General features: G+C 40.3%; 1 pseudogene across 1 annotated transcript; it reads right to left on the bottom strand.

Moving 5' to 3' along the window:
* Positions 1-15379: 15379 nt before the first annotated feature.
* LOC101345249 (translationally-controlled tumor protein pseudogene) lies at positions 15380-16164 on the bottom strand (annotated as a pseudogene). The gene has a single exon (XR_186494.3). The product of XR_186494.3 is annotated as a translationally-controlled tumor protein pseudogene (transcript).
* Between the last annotated feature and the right edge of the window lie 239 nt (positions 16165-16403).

The following is a 16403-nucleotide window of genomic DNA, read 5'->3' as shown; positions in this document are numbered from 1 at the left end:
TCTGGTGATGATGGAGGTGGTGATGATGGATGTGGTGATGGTGGAGGTGGTGATGGTGGAGGTGGTGATGGTGGAGGTGGTAGTGGTGATAGTGGCAGAGGAGGTGATGGTGGTGGTATTGTTGATGGAGGTGATAGAGGTGATAATGGTGATGGTAGTGGTAGTGGTGGTGGAAGTAATGGTGGTGGTGATAGTGGTGGAGGTAGTAATGGTAGTATGGAAATGATGGTGGTGAAGGTGGTGGTAGAAGAATCCAAAATAGAAACTCTCAGTTTGCTGCAGCATTTTCCCCTTGATCCTTCCACCAGATCCCAGGTTCTACAGGCAATTGGAGCAAATACATCGAAGAAGGGAATAGAAGAACAATAAATCAGAAGAGAGAAGAAAAGCAGAATGAGAGATATCCTGTACGCTAGGCCATCTCCCCCCTCCCCCACCCCCAGTGCCAGGAGAGGCAATCAACTTCAGGCCTCTCAGTTGGGTATCACTTCCTCCAGGAAAGCTTTTCTCACCTCCCCTCAGATTGGGCTGGGTGCTGCTCTCATGTACAACATCTCGTTTGTGTATCATAGTCCTTTCCACGTCTTTTTGTAATTGCCTTTTTACTTACCTGTATTCCCTTGGAAACCCTGGTGGCGTAGTGGTTAAGAGCTATGGCTGCTAACCAAAAGGTCGGCAGTTTGAATCCACCAGGCGCTCCTTGGAAACCCTATGGGGCAGTTCTACTCTGTTCTATAGGGTTGCTATGAGTCAGAATTGACTCGATGGCAATGGGCTACGGGTATTACCTTACCACTAGATCATAAGATCACTGAAGGCAGGTGCCACATCTTGTTCTCCCTTATTCAATCTAGAACCACTATGGCACATAGTGGGTGTCCTGTAATACTTCTTCAGTAAGTGAATGACAAGCCATCACAGCTTGAGAAAGTGCCCTTCCTTCCCTCTTCTTTCTTTCCTGTGCCATCAGAGGAAGTGCCCTTCTGAATGACTTCTCATGTGTCAGCTGCCTCAAGCTCTCTGGGCTTGCTGGTTTCAGATAAGCAGCTGGAAAGGTCCCCCAGTTCAACAGTAATATAAAATCATAGAGTGCTAGAGTTCAAAGGGACATTAAGCAATGACCTGTTTTAAAAGATGAGGAAACTGGGGCATAGATAAGCAAAGTGATTCATCTGAGACTCCACAGATAGTCAGGGTTACATCCGGAACCATAGCTCAGGAACTCAAAGTTCAAATTCTATAATACTGTATGCACCCTTGACACTTCTAATTATGCTGCAAGGAGGCAATGTTGCTTATCAGTGTTGTAGATCACTCAAGAAAGAGAAAATGAAGGCTTGCCTTTAGCTTTCCAAAGCCTGGCTTATGGAGAGATATATATATATATATATATATATATATATATACACACATACATGGCTTCTACTAGACATTTCTAGTTTTAGGGATGGCCTTGTTTTTTTTTCTTTCCACCAAGTGCAGTTCCCCCTCCCCCCACCCCATTATTCTTTATATTGAACTTCACAGTGTGGCCAATGAAATGTAGGGAGATGTAAGTTTCTGACAAAAAACAGAGAGATAAGGCCTTGAGAAGTTCTTGTGTGAGGAAGTGATGTTCAGAGCTACCATAAAGGGAAAACGAAGAAAGTCAAGGAAAAGATGACCCAGAATCCTGACTTTTTTGAGCTACTGACTTAACCATCTTTGGAACCCACCTACTTTCTGAACTTCATGTTATGAAGCAAATCTTTATTATTTAAGCCATTTGTAGTCCCGTGTCTTGGTACTTGCAGCCAAACTAAGGGATCCCACACCATATTCATTGACTGGGTGCTCAGCACTCCCTGTGCTGCATTGTTTTAAGTCCCAGTGTTCCAACAGGAGATGCCTGGTCTGGCTTTGTCCGCCTTGTAGAAGAAGACTAACCAGCAGGACTGACTTCTAGACGCAGCCTTTTGAGTAAAGATAGTCGGTCATCTGCTAGTATTTGTAGGCTGAGGAATTTTTGGTGCTATTCATATAACAAGTAAACATTGGATAATCACACAAAAAAAAAACACTTCTAGCCTCTATGTGCTTACAAGTACACATGTTGTATGCTTGTAACATGTGATTAAAACTCAGTGTTTTTTTTCCCATTATTTGTGATTATAAAAGTAAACCTTGTTCATTGTAAAAACATTTAAAGTGTAAAAAGTATAGAGAAGAAAATATCCAGTAGCCCACCACCCGCATATAATCCCTGTTAATATGTTCAGTGTGCATCTTTATAGATTTTTTCTCTATATATGTACATATATATTATATACCTTAATAAAATGTATTACCCATTTCCTGTTGCCATCAAGTGGATTCTGACTCATAACGATCCTATTAGTCTATTTTTAATAAAAATAGGATCAGATTGAACGTACTGTTTTGTAGCCCCTTTAAAAAAAAAAAAAAATCTTAGTGATAATATCATGTGTTCAGGGTTCTAAATGTTTTCTGCATATCTTCCAAAATGTAACTATGAGCTGATATCATTCTCTTTAGTCTGAATGTCACATATCTATAGCGCTCTTGACAGTAATCCCCCCACTATAACCCATGTAAAGTTCTACCTTAGCATCTATAACAAATATTGAACCATTTGCTTAATGAGCTTTCCCTACTTATTAAATAGTAAATTGTTGAGGGAAGTGGAGCAATGAGCAAATTAACTAAATTCTGTATCTACATATCTGTATCTATCAGAACGCCTAATGTGTTCCAGGTACTCAGTGAATGCCTATAGAATGAACAACACAAAATATGCTTGTATTGTTTTTGTTTAGTAATTACAATAAGTATTCTGTAAGCATAGGCCAGGCAGCGTTTTGTTCTATTATACATAAGGTCACCATGAGTCAGAGCCGACTTGATGGCAACTAATAACCACAAAGCAAATTTACACTGCTGTCTGCATTGAAATTCTCATTTCAAGCTGGTTAAGATCACAGAATGATTAAGATCACAAAAGAAACAAGAAAATGTTGTTTATCATAAACTTCGTCATCTGCTTCACCATGATAAATTTTTTTTTTCTGTGTCTAGGTATTTATTTGATGGCAGCAAGAACTGATTACACACATTGAAAAAAAATTTTTTATTGTTGTAAAAATATAGATAACACTACATTTGCCAGTGAAATATTTTTTCACATGTGCAATTCAGTGAGATCAGTTACATTAGTTATGCTGTGCTACCATCACTGATATCCTTTGCTAAAATTTCAGAAATCTTTTGATCATTCCGGACTTGAAGTTTCTACCTGTGAGTTCTGGATTTGAATTTTAACCGCTAAAGTTTTACGCAACACCAAACAGCTCAAAGATAAGTGGGAAATACATCAGATACCCTAATATTTCAATACATCTGATATTTTTGGTGAGAAGATTTAAAACACCCAGGTAGCAGACCAAATGTGTTCATTTTTATCTCAATACTTGTTGTCACATAGCTGTATAATATCAACTTTCCTGTCTCTTCTTCCTCATTTCCATTCCTTCCTAACCTCACCATACTCTAGCTTCTGTCCTTACTACTTCGTGCAAGCTGCTCCTTGGTCAGGTCACTTCACCTGATTGCCAAATCTGAGTCTTTCTTCAGTCCTTGGTTTGTCAATTATCATTGCTGACAACTTACATCTTCTTGAAACTTCCTTTCATGACCTCCATGACCCCAATTTCTGGCTCCTCTTTATCTCTGTTCATTCATTTAGTCAGCAAAAATTTTACTGAGTACTTTTGTCACTATGCCAGGAATGACAAATTGAAGAGGAACGGCATCATGTTCATTGTTAAAAAGAACATTTCAAGATCTATCCTGAAGTATAACAGTCTGTAAGAAGATAATATCCATATACTTACAAGGAAGACCAGTTAATATAACTATTATTTAAATTTATGCACCAACCACTAAGGCCAAAGATGAAGAAATTGAAGATTTTTACCAACTTTTGCTGTCTGAAATTGATCAAACATGCAATCAGGATGCACTGATAATTGCTGGTGATTGGAATGCAAAAGTTGGAAACAAAGAAGAAGGATCAGTAGTTGGAAAACGTCCTTAGTGATAGAAACGGCGTCAGAGATCGCATGATAGAATTTTGCAAGACCAAGGAATTATTCACTGGAAATATCTTTTTTCCAACAACATAAACGATGACTGTACACGTAGAGCTCACGGGATGGAATACACAGGAATCAAATTGGCTACATCTGTGGAAAGAGATGATGGAGAAGTTCAGTATCATCAGTCAGAACAAGGCCAGGGGCTAACTGTGGAACAGACCATCACATTGCTCATATGCAAGTTCAAGTTGAAGCTGAAGAAAATTAAAACAAGTTCATGAGAGTCAAAGTATGACCTTGAGTATATCCCACCTGAATTTAGAGACCATCTCAAGAATAGATTCGACACACTGAATACTAATGACCAGACGAGTTATGGGATGATGTTAAGGACATCATTCATGAAGAAAGCAAAATCTCATTAAAAAGACAGGAAAGAAAGAAAATATCCATATAGATGTCAGAAGAGACTCTGAAACTTGTTCTTGAGTGTAGGGTAGCTAAAGTGAAGGGAAGAAATGATGAAGTAAAAGAGCTGAACAGAAAATTTCAAAGAGCAGCTTGTGAAGACAAAGTAAAGTATTATAATGAAACGTGCAAAGACCAGGAGTTAGAAAACCAAAAGGGATGAATACACTTGGCATTTCTCAAACTGAAAGAACTGAAGAAAAAATTCAAACCTTGAGTTGAAATATTCAAGGAGTCTACAGGGAAAATACTAAACAATGCAGGAGACATCAAAAGAAGATGGAAGGAATACACAGAGTCACTGTACCAAAAAGAATTGGTGAATGTTCACCCGTTTCAGGAGGCAGCATAGGATCAAGAACCAATGGTACTGAAGGAAGACGTCCAAGCTGCACTGAAGACATTGGTGAAAAACAAGGCTCCAGGAATTGATGGAATACCCATTGAGATATTTCAACAAACGGATGCAATGCTGGAGTGCTCACTTGTCTATGCCAAGAAATTTAGAAGACGGCTACATGCCCAACTGACTGGAAGAGATCTGCATATGTCTCCCTTCCAAAGAAAGGTGATCCAATGGAATGCAGAAATTATTGAGCAATATCACTAATATCATATGCAAGTAAAATTTTGCTGAAAATATTTCAAAAACTGTTGCAGCAGTACATTGACAAGGAACTGCCTGAAATTCAAGCTGAATTCAGAAGAGGATGTGGAACTAGGGAATATCATTGCTGATATCAGATGGATCTTGGCTGACAGCAGAGAATATCAGGAAGATGTTTACCTGTGTTTTATTGATTATGCAAAGGCATTTAACTGTGTGGATCATAAAAAAATTATGGTAGCATTTCAAAGAATGGGAATTCCAGAACACTTAATTGTGCTCATGAGGAACCTGTATACAGACCAAGAGGCAGTTATTCAAACAGAACAAGGGGATACTGCGTAGTTTAAAATCAGAAAAGGTGTGCATCGGGGTTGTATCCTTTCACCATACTTATTCAATCTGTATGCTGAACAAATGATCTGAGAAGCTGGAGTATATGAAGAAGAACAGGCCATCAGGATTGGAGGAAGAGTCCTTAACAACCTGCAATATGCAGATGACACAGCCTTGCTTGCGGAAAGTGAAGAGGACTTGAAGTACTTACCAATGAAGATCAAAGACTACATTTTTTTCAGGACGGATTACGCCTCCACATAAAGAAAACAAAAATCCTCACAACTGGACCAATAAACAACATCATGATAAATGGAGAAAATATTGAAGTTGTGAAGGATTTCATTTTACTTGAATCCACAGTCAACACCCATGGAAGCAGCAGTCAAGAAATCAAATGACTCATTGCACTGGGCAAATCTGCTGCAAAAGACCTCTTTAAAGTGTTAAAAACCAAAGATGTCACTTTGAGGACTAAGGTGCACCTGACTCAAGCCATGGTATTTTCTTTCTTTTTTTTTTTTTATTGTGCTTTAGGTGAAAGTTTCAAGTTAATTTCTTATACAAAAATTTATACACATATTGTTATGACACTAGTTGCAATCCCTATAATGTGACAGTACACTCCCCATCTCCACCCCGGGTTTCCTGTGTCCATCCAACCAGCTCCTGTCCCTTTTTGCCTTCTCACCCTACCTCTGAACAGGAGCTGCCCATCTGGTCTCGTGTATCTGCTTGAACTGAGAAGCATGCTCTTCATGAGTATTATTTTATGTTTTATAGTCCAGTCTAATCTTTGTCTGAAGAGTGGGTGTCTTAGTCATCTAGTGCTGCTATAACAGAAATACCACAAGTGGATAGCTTCAACAAAGAGAAATTTATTATCTCACAGTCTAGTAGGTTACGAGTACAAATTCAGGGCATCAGCTCTCTGTCGGCTGTGGAGGAAGGTCCTTGTGATACATCAGTCTTCCCTTGGTCTGGGAGCATCTCAGCACAGGAACCTCAGGTCCAAAGGACGCACTCTGCTCCCAGCACTGCTTTCTTGGTGGTGTGATGTCCCCATGTGTCTCTGCTCACTTCTCTGTTTTATATCTCAAAAGAAATTGGCTTAAGACACTAATTTTGTAGACCTCATCAGTATAACTGCCTCTAATCCATCTTATTACATCATAGTAATAGAGTTTACAATACATAAGGAAATCACATCAGATTACAAAATGGCATACAATCATACAATACTGGGAATCATGACTCAGCCAAGTTGACAGATATTTTTGGGGGACACAATTCAATCCATGACAGTGGGCTTCGGGAATGGTTTTAGTTCTGGGTTAACAGAGCATCCGGGGACCATGGCTCCAAGGGTTCCTTCAGTCTCAGTCAGATAGCCATGGTATTTGCAATCATCTCATATGCTTGTGAAAGTTGTACAATGAATAAGGAAGACCAAAGAATTGATGCCTTTGAATTACAGTATTGGCGAAGAATATTGAATATACCATGGACTACCAGAAGAATGAACAAATCTGTCTTGGAATAAGTACAGCCAGAATGCTCCTTAGATGCGAGGATGACGAGACTTCCTCTCACATACTTTGGACATGTTACTGGAGGGGCCAGTCCCTGGAGAAGGACATTATGCTTGGTATAGGGTCAGTGACAAAGAGGAAGACCCTCAGTGAGATGAATTGACAGGGTAGCTGCAACAACGGGCTCAAACATAGTAACAATTGTGAGGATGGTGCAAGACTGGGCTGCCTTTTGTTCTGTTGTGCTGACTTGATGGCACCTAACAATACCTGTGTCAAGTATTATAGTAAAGGTATGCAATAATATTAATTATAACTGGCATCTATTGAGTGCTTACCAAGTGCCAAGCAATGGTTTAAACACCTTACATGTATGAGCTCACTTAATGTCACTGCATCAGGGGTCAGCAAACTTTTTATTAAAGGGACAGATAGTAAATATTCTCCGCTCTGTGGCCCGTATGGTCTAGATTGCAACTACTCATCTCAACCATTGTAGCATGAAAGTAGCTATACCAGAAACCCAAACCCATTGCTGTCGAGTTGGTTTCAACTCATAGTGACCGTGTAAGACAGAGTAGAACTGCCTAATAGGGTTTCCAAGGAGCGGCTGGTGGATTCAGACTACCAACCTTTTGGTTAGCAGCCCAATTCTTAACCAGTGTGCCACCAGGGCTCCAAAAAGTAGCTATAGGCAATACAAAAATGAGTGGCTGTGTACCAATAAAACTCTATTTACAAAGCAGACCAGATTTGGCCCAGGCCTTAGTTTGCCAACCTCTGGAATATCAATTCCATGAAGGCAGGAATTTCTGTCTATTTTAATACGAAGTAGAAACAGTAAATATTTGATACATAGTTGAAACATAGTAAATAAATACTTCCCTTCTAAGGTAGAAAGTGGAGTTTCTGGGTGGCGCAAATACTTAATGCCCTTAGCTGCAAGGCAAAAAATTGGAGGTTCAAGTTCACCCAGAGGCATGTTGGAAGAAAGTCCTGGTGACCTATTTCTGAAAAATCAGCCATTAAAAGCCCCATTGAGTAGTTAACTATTGTCATAAAAGAATATGTGTACTAACTGTTTAATGAGAAACTGTTATGTAAACCTTTGTCTAAAGTACAATAAAATAAATAAAATAGAAAAAAAAGAAAAATCCTATCGAGCACAGTTCTGTCAGCCACATGTGGAGTCACCAGGAGTCCGAGTGGACTCGACTCAACTCAACATCAAGTGGTACTAGTGAGGTAGAAACTATTCAAACTCCTATTTTACAAATAAGGAAACTGAAACACAGAAGTCAAGTAACTTCCTAAGGTCACCAACTAGGAAGTGACAAATCCAGGATCCAAACACACACAGGCTGGTGTCAGAGCCTAGGCTCTTAATCACCACATTCTATAGTGATGGCACAGAGGAGAAGGTGGTTGGCTATTCTCTCTGGAGAATAAAGAGGTTACTTTAACTGGATCTTGAAAATTGAAGAGTTCACCAGGAAGAAAAGAAGAGGTGAGAGGCTTTGTATTGTAGGAAGTGACAGTGCAGCTATAAAAAACAGAGGCTTGATACAAAATGGCATTATGAACAAACAGGCAGCAAAGGAAGAAAGTTCCTTAGGGACTGCATCCACTTTTCAGTAATTCCCATGTCTGGACACAGGGCTTAAAGTGGAAAGTGGCAGAGATTAGGCTAAAGAATATGCCACGGGTCTTAGGTGACATCTGAGCCAATTCGAACCAATTTGGGTTTTAACTTGGTCGATGAGCAAGAGAAAGAATGATCATGTTTGCATTTTAGATCAATTTTTAAAATTAAAGTTTATTTTAAAATCAGATGATATGTGCATCATTGTACAGCATTCAAAAACTGAAAAGGTCTTCCTCCTGTCTGCCTCCATCCACCCAGTTCCCTGTCCAGTTAGAAAGATGATTTGCACTATCAGTGTGAAGAACGCGTGGGTTTGGGCGCGCTGGATGTCTTTCAGTCAGCCGCTTGCCATCCCTGGACACAGCTCTCTGTTTCCAACTTCTGGTAACCACTCCCTCCCATTGCCTGCTCAGGCCTTGAGATGATAGTATCTCCTCAGTTACTAGCCCTGGAGTATTGCTGTATTCGTGGTTTCTCTGCACCATGCATTCCCAGTGGGGGTGATATCACCTTCAAGGGAGTGGAAAAAAAATTTTAATTTTATTGTTGTACTTTAAGTGAAGTTTACAATTCAAGTTAGTCTCTCATACAGAAATTTATACATACATTGTTATGTGACTCTAAGTGCTCTCCCTGTACTGTGACAGCACACTCCTTTCTACCTTTGGTTTCCTGTGTCCATTCAACCAGCTCCTGACCCTCTCTGCCTTCTCATCTCACCTCTGGACAGGAGCTGCCATAGTCTCATGTATTTACTTGAGCTAAGAAGCACACTCTTCACGAGTATCATTTTATGTCCTATAGTCCAGTCTAATCTTTGTCCGAAGAGTTGGCTTCGGGAATGGTTTTAGTGTTGGGTTCACAGAGAGTCTGGGGGCCCCGGAAGTAAAAAATTTTTGAAAATTAGTTCTTGAGGGATGAAAGAAATTTTAGATATGACAGTGGTTTGTGGGCCTCCAAAGCTCAATTTTATTTTTTAGGGAAATTTTTTACTTAATTTTTCTGCTTGTTGTTAGATGCCCTTGAGTCAGCTCAGATTCATGGCAACCTATATAACAGAACGAAACACTGCCCAGTCCTGCACCATCCTCTCAATCTTTGGTATGTTTGAGCCCATTGTTGCAGCCACTGTGTCAATCCATCTCATGGAATGTTTCCCTAATCTTCCACTTTACCAAATAAGATGTACTTTTCTGACGATTGGTCACCTTAGTCATCAAAGTGACATCTTTGTTTTTAACACTTTAAAGAGGTCTTTTGCAGCAGATTTACCCAATGCAATACATTGTTTGGTTTCTACACTGCTGCTTCCGTGGGCATGGACTGTCTCTCCAAGTATACTAAAATCCTTGATAACTTTAATTTCTTTGCCATTTATCATGATATTATGATTCCTCTACTAAATACTCTTCAAATGACCCAGGTTGAGTGTGCCACCTCTTTCTGCCCTGGAGCCTCACTGATAATAGGAGGTATTGAAATTCAAAGACTAAGATGTAGAATGGTTATCCACCTGATACATGGCCATAGAGAAAAGACAGTATACCATTGAGCTTAGACTCTGCTGGTAGAGTGCTGGGATTAAAATCCTGGCTCTTCTGTGCTGTTTACTAGCTGTGTGACCTTAACCTTGCTGTGTCTCAATCTCCTCATCTGCAAAATGGGAATGATCGTATCTGTCTCCTAGTGGTTGTGAGGATTCAATGTGACAGCACCTGGTACATATTACTTAATGTGTGTTAGCTACTGTTATTCACTGAGTAGGCTTATAAGAGCCTCAGAGGGGGAGGAGTTTTGCAGAAGGTGGAAAGAGTATGGGTTTAGAAACAGGACTGAGGAAAGCGGAGAATGCTAACACCAATTCCCATGCCCATAGGCTGTAGGGCATGGGAAAATGAGTAGCATCCTTTTTAGAAGGCAAGGAAGGAAGTTCCTTAGGGAATACACTCACATTTTATTTAAGGTTAGGAAGGAGCTAGGAAGTTAAAATGGAAAAGGGTTTATTTGCAAGTGAATGGAGGCTCCAGGGTAGAGAAAAGAGCTGGGAAGGAAGGCGGCAAACTGTTGAGAGGAAACCGAGAGCAGGATGGCAGATTGGAGATTAGGGTAAGAGAGAAGAACCTGGCTGGAAGCAGGGCCACTGTATATGGCTACTCAGCCTGAGCAGGACAGGGGGCAGTAAACCATGGCGCTGGGGCTATATCTGGCCAGAAGCCTATTTTTGTATGGCCATAAGTTAAGAATGGTTAAATAAGAATGCTATGTCATGACACATGAAAATTATATGAAATTCAAATTTCAGTGTCTATAAATAAAGTTTTATTGGAACACAACTATGTCCATTCATTTACATGTCCATTGTCTATGAATGCTTTCACATTATAATGGCAGAGCTGAGTAATTGCAGCAGAGACTGTGTGGCCCACAAAGCCGAAAATATTTAATATTTAGTCCTTTACAGAATAAGTTTGCCAACCTGTGCTCTAGGAGATGTCATTTGTAGGCTGTAATATGAATGGCACCCCGTCGAGTTGTGCCACACAGATGACACCTGAGATCACTCATTGTGGATAGTGACCAAAGATTACAGGGAGGAGAGGCATGGATGGAATTAAATGGCCTCAAGGTTCTTGTTGGAATGTGTCTTGGTTTTCTAGTGCTGCTGTAACAGAAATACAAGTGGATGGCTTTAAAGATTAGAAATTTATTTTTCCCGGTTCCGGAGGTTAGAGGTCTTAATTCAGGGCATCTGCTATAGTGGGAGTTTCCAGGGGAAGATCCTTGTCTCTTTCAGCTTCTGTGCTTTGGTTCCTTGGTGATTTTTGTGTGGCCTTGATCTTCCCCCATTTATACTTGCTCCTATGTCTAATTTGCTTTTCTTTTTTTTTTTTTAATCACTCAGAGATGATTGGGTTTAGAACACATCTTACACTGATATGGCCTCATTAACATAACAAAGAAGCCCAAATGGGATTACATCCACGGGTATAAAACCCATTGCCTTCAAGTCAATTCTGACTCATAACAACCTTATAGGTCAGAGTAGAACAGCCCCATAGGGTTTCCAAGGCTGTAATCTTTATGCAAGCAGACTGCCACATCTTTCTCTCATGAAGCAGCTAGTGGGTTTGAACTGCCAACCTTTCAGTTAGCAGCCAAGCGCTTAACCACTGTGCCACCAAGGCTCCTTATCCACAGGTATAGGGGTTAGGATTTCAATTCATATTTTCCGGGGGTTGGGGTGGGGACACAATTCAATCCATAGCATAACGTAAGCACAAAGTTGTTTTGTGAGAACAAAACAAGGCTGTCAGCCTGTAATCAAGCCACCACCTCTTGGCTGGTGAGGAGCTAGGTGTGGTAGGCACTGTTGGTGCCCACCCACTCTCCATTTCTTCTCTTGATCCTTACTAACAGAAACCTGACTTTATCAAGGTGACAATGTGCCCTATTAAAAATACTCATCTCAAATAAGAAAGCGCTCAAAAGATGATGGGACTATGTCAAAAGGACATAGGAGTCAGCTTGAAGTGGCTCCTACTGGCCAATCCGAGATGATTTGAGCATGAGAATGAATGATAGTACTGTAATGGATTGTAAACCATTGAATAAGCTAGGAACCTGTAAGTCTATACTGAAATAAGTAAATAAATGGGAGAGAAGGGAAAAATTTTGCACATGGCAAAAGGCAAACTAATAAATAAGAATGAATGACAGAATTAGAAAATCACTAATTTGCAATCACCACGTTATTAATTGTTTCAGGCAACAATCATCAATGCATGCTAAAACTAGTGGGTGAAAGCTTGATGAGAAATAAGATATTTATATAGTCTCAAAGCATCTCCTCACGGATTTTTATTAATTTCATAGAGTGAAACAGTAACTTTATAGCAAAGAAATCTGACAGACACAACCTTACCACCTTAACCAAGTGATAATAGTTAACATCACTAGTAATGGGACAAATTTAAATCACGTACCTCCTGATATGATGTACTGAGAAGGACACAGCATTACTTCATGATATTCTAGCTGAAAATACATAACCGGAATCATGAGGAAACATCAGACAAAGCCAGATAAGGGAAGATCTTAAAGTAACTGGCCTAGACCCTTCAAAAATGTCAGTGCTATGAAAGACAAAGACAGATTGAGAAATTGTTCCAGATTAAAGGAGCCTCAATGGTACAGAGGTTAAATCTGAACCCACCCAGTGGCTCCATGGGAGAAAGACCAGGTGATCTGCTTCTGTAAAGATTATAGATAAGAAAACCCTATGGGGTAGTTCTATTCTGTCACATGGGTCACTATGAGTTGAAAACAGCAACAGTAACAAACGACACTAAAACAGCACAACGACAAAATGCAATGTGTGATCCTGGATTAGATCCTAAACCAGAAAAATTTTTTTTTTTTTTTTTTGCTATAAAGGATACTAGTGGAACAATTGGCAAAATTTGAATAAGGTATATAGATTAAATAATAGTATTGTATCAGTGTCGATTTTCTGATATTGATCATTATACTGTGGTTATGTAAGAGAAAGTCCTTAATTTTAAGAAGCTCATGCAGAAGTGTTTAGGAGTAAATGGCCATCATATGTGCCTGTGAGAGAGAGTAAACACAACAAAATAAATGTGTAAATGTTAATATTTGAAGATTTTGGGTGAAGGGTATACAGGAATTCTTTGTATTACTTTTGCAAATTTTCTGTAAATTTGAGATTATTTCAAAACAAAAAGTTTAAAAAAATCATCTCCCTTAGATACCCATGCAGAGAGATACTCATAACCCCAATCCTGGCCAATGATTTGTAATTGTCAGTCTACTGGATGGAACTTCTCAGAAAACTGTTCTTTTTCTGATAAAAAAAGAGACTTAACCCCCTTCCTTCCCTTTTTCTGGCTTGGAATGATGGCTTAATTCCTATATGTGGAGCAGCTATCTTATGGCAAAAGGAGGTGGGAGGAGCATGGGTCTTGATGTCATCATGGAGCATCACCCCTGGACTACCTCCCTCTGGATAAGAAGTTGATTAATCCACTGTAGTCAGGTTTCTGTTATATGCAGACAAGTACAACTCCAATTGAGCTAGAACATCTTAGTCTCTCCGGTCATGTTTAGAGTTTGGAGTTTATGTGGCTTGATTCCTCGGTCTTCTTCATGGGAAACTGCTTTCAACTTCCCCTTAAATGTTGGTGTTGCCCAAGTTTGGGTCCTCAGCCTTCTCCTCTTTCTACATGGTCTCATTGGACTACCTCATCCACTCCTACCTACCATTTGAATTCTGATGACTCTCAAATTACTATCTCCAGCTGGAATTTTTCTCTTTATTTGCAGACCATATATTGAGCTGCCTGCTACTGGACAGCTATGCCTATAGTCTACAGTCACTTCATCAGTTACAAAGCTGAACTCTCTTTTCCAGCTACACACACACACACACACACACACATTTTCTCTCTCTCTTCTTCTTCTTCCAGCCACCATTCAACCACTTTCCCAAGCCAGAAACTCAAGAGTCATCCTCTCCTCTTCCCACTTTCTCACCCCCTACATGCAATTAGTCATCCAAGTCTTGATGACTCTACCTTCTGAATAGTTTCTGAATCCATCTCCTCCTCTTCATTCCCATTACCCTAATGGATGCCTCATTATCTCTCACTGGTATTTTTTCATTGACCTTCTAAACAATTTCTTTGTCTCCATCCTCTATTCCTCTAATATATACTACTATCCATAATCTTTCTAAACTATAAATATGATCACCATACTCTCCTTCTTAAAAATTTCCTGTCATCCCAACTGCTTATAGTAATCTTTTTTTTTTTCTTTCGTAGTTCCTACTACAGTATAACAATGCTTTCAGGATAACCTTCATCTCTTGGATGCCCTTCAGCACCATATTTCTATGAGAGAAGGACTATTGACTGCCCTGGTTGGCTTTGTTGTATTCCTAGCAGGCGTGTTCTCCCAGGTTCCAGTAAACCAGTAATCTTTCCTTGCCTTCAACTCTCCCTTACTTACAGCAAGTTGTACCTTAATTTATTCCATGCCAGATGACCTGCAGTGTCCCTTCACTTGTGGCAAAAATAGACTTTATGCATTGATCAAAATGAAGTGTCAGAGCTGCTGTGTGCAACAGTGAGGATTGAGCATTGCCCGAACCCAAGGAGCACCATTCCTACAGACATTTCACTCTGTATGTGGTGGCCCACGTAGGTGAGCTCCAGGGATGTTTACAGTGCAACTTGACATTACACCGTTGTCTCTTCGCATTGATCACTTTTGAGTTAAGCAAGCCTGGACCCCCACAACTGATTCCTCCATTCCCTTGAGGCAGGCTGCTGGTGCTTGGGTGGGCTGGATGATTGAGAGTCCACAGCAATGGAGCAGGAAACGAAGTTACCCAGCTTTGGAGGTGCCAGCCATCAGCCTTCCCGCTTCTGTTCGAGCAACATACATTTTTTGTTAAAGACTCAGATCAAATGGGACCCATTTAAGCTTCCCTCACCAAGGCAGAGTTAGACATTCCTCCTAGGAGCTCCCATGGTACTTATCACACTGTCGGTGTAATTATGTATTTGCACGTCCATTTCTCTGCATTTGGTTACCAGCATCTGAATGCAAATGTTACTTTTTTTCTTTTTTTGAGTTTAAATGCATTTTATTTTTAGACAACCTACAAGACATGTTTTTTTTTTTTTTTTCCTTTAAGGGGAAAAAAAAAAAAATGCCTCCGCTCCAAGTAAATCAAGGTCAAAATAAATGAAGAGCTCAAGATGACATCAGTCCCATTTGTCTAAGTCCTGGTGTTGTGTGGATGAAGAGCAGCAGCCAGTTAGGATGACAGATGATAGATCCAAATAATTACCAAATCTGTTAACATTTCTCCATTTCTAAACCATCCTTAAAGAATATTATATATGGGGTCACACCATCCTCACGGTAGTCTAGCAGAGCAACCATGCCATCTGGATTCATGTTTTCACCAATAAAGAACTGGTAGTTTTTGAAATTAGCAAGGATGTGCTTGATTTATTCTGCAGCCCCTGTCATAAAAGGTTTTACTCTTTCCGGTCTCTGTTCTTCAAGTTTGCCTTTGATTGATTTCGTGTAATCTTTGATGTACTCCTTGTAGGCTTCCTTTGTGAAGCTGGTTTCCTGCAAGTGATGGTTGATGACAATATCAACACCAGTGATTACTGTGCTTTCGGTTCCTTCACCATCGGGGCCTTCAGCTGAGGCATTGCCACCAATGAGCGAGTCATCAATGTTACCCTCTGTCCTACTGACCATCTTCCGCTCCACCTCCAGGCACAGCCCGTCCGCGATCTCCCGGATCTTGTAAACGTCGGAGAACATCTCATCATGGCTGATGAGGTCCTGGTAGATAATCATGATGGCGGCTGAGGGGAGACGACTGCGGTGCTAGGTTAGCGGGAGCCCGGAGCCCTGAACGAGCACGGAGCAGCTGGAGCGGCGCTCGCGGGGAGTGGGGAGCGGGCGGAAAAGCAAATCTTTCTTTTTTTTTTGTATGTCTGTTACTCAGCATGTAAGTAGAACCTGACATGTGGGGAATAATCAATAAGTGTCTGTTGACTAATTAAAAGGATGGATGCTTCTTCTAGGTTCTAGGTGGAGCATAGTGAAAACAGCCTAGACCTGGGTCCTGTTTCCAGTTAGTTCCTCCACTAACTGGCTTTGTGATCACAATC

Source organism: Trichechus manatus, unplaced genomic scaffold, assembly GCF_000243295.1.
Source record: "Trichechus manatus latirostris isolate Lorelei unplaced genomic scaffold, TriManLat1.0 scaffold00004, whole genome shotgun sequence".
In the NCBI taxonomy this organism is placed as follows: Eukaryota; Metazoa; Chordata; class Mammalia; order Sirenia; family Trichechidae; genus Trichechus; species Trichechus manatus.
The sequence above is the reverse complement of the archived record's forward strand: the minus strand, read 5'-3'. Positions and strand labels throughout refer to the sequence as shown.